General features: G+C 42.3%; 1 long non-coding RNA gene across 1 annotated transcript; it reads right to left on the bottom strand.

Annotated features, from left to right (window-relative positions):
* Positions 1 to 45: 45 nt before the first annotated feature.
* LOC109509282 (uncharacterized) lies at positions 46 to 961 on the bottom strand. Its single transcript, XR_002166912.1, has 2 exons — positions 851 to 961; positions 46 to 109 (listed from the first exon to the last, which is right to left on the bottom strand). It is a non-coding gene; the product is annotated as an uncharacterized LOC109509282 (long non-coding RNA).
* Positions 962 to 981: the final 20 nt, after the last annotated feature.

The following is a 981-nucleotide window of genomic DNA, read 5'->3' on the forward strand; positions in this document are numbered from 1 at the left end:
GACACATGTAGCAGTTTTTAACATCCCACCTGTTGTGGCTCTTTTCGGCATTACCAAACTCTCTTCCATGTCCAGGCATTATGTCAGCATTGCATTGACAGGACATCTCCTGGGGAGAAAGCACTTTTAACTATCCACCCATTCATTGAGCCGTAGCTGGATTGATGAGAGATGCTGAAAAGCTGAACTGAAACACGTGACTTACAATAATCAAGTTTTGGGTTCTGAGCACGGTCACAAACCAATTCAACTCCTATCTCAAAGCAGCCCCACTGAAATAAAAATCATTTTGAAATCCTCGATAGAGCGGGAGGCGAACGCTAAACCGTAATGAGAAACGCGACATACACGTACCGCTCCAATATGGCTGGAGTAAACGAACACACGTAATCGGAGCGCGCCACATTCAGATGCATTCAGGAAAAGAAGTTGAGGCAAAACATCATCTCTGATACATGAAACAAAAATTTTGGACAAAACAATTATTTTGACCTACAAGCCGATTTAAAATCGCATTAAAACGTGTTTACAACATATATAAATTCAGAATACGTGTGTGTCAATTAATGTGTCGTTAATGATGACGCATTGTGAAACTGAAACAAATGAAGTAAAAGTAAGAAAAAGGCATGGCCGAGATATGGTGTAAAAGTGACACGACAACTCAATTCGCGAAAAATGTTAGCTCCAATTGACATGTATTAAACGAGTTTTACCGGTGGCTACACTTGGTGACGTAAAGCGAGTTGGACTTGTACCTGCTAGCACAATTTTGGCCATTCGACAATCGTACAGTATATTCAATGTAGACGAGCCGTGGCAGGTTTATATGCCTATCTTCGTGTCTGACCTTGTCAAGTGATGTCAAGTTGTCCCAGAGATACCTTTATTGCGTCTCGCTCCACTCGCGTCAATCATCTGCTAGCAAAGCGAAAGCAGAGGAGAGGTTGAGAGAGTGCCTCTACTTGGGTTGCCAGGTTT

This window comes from Hippocampus comes, unplaced genomic scaffold (genome assembly GCF_001891065.2).
Source record: "Hippocampus comes isolate QL1 unplaced genomic scaffold, H_comes_QL1_v1.1 C16842350, whole genome shotgun sequence".
Taxonomy (NCBI): domain Eukaryota; kingdom Metazoa; phylum Chordata; class Actinopteri; order Syngnathiformes; family Syngnathidae; genus Hippocampus; species Hippocampus comes.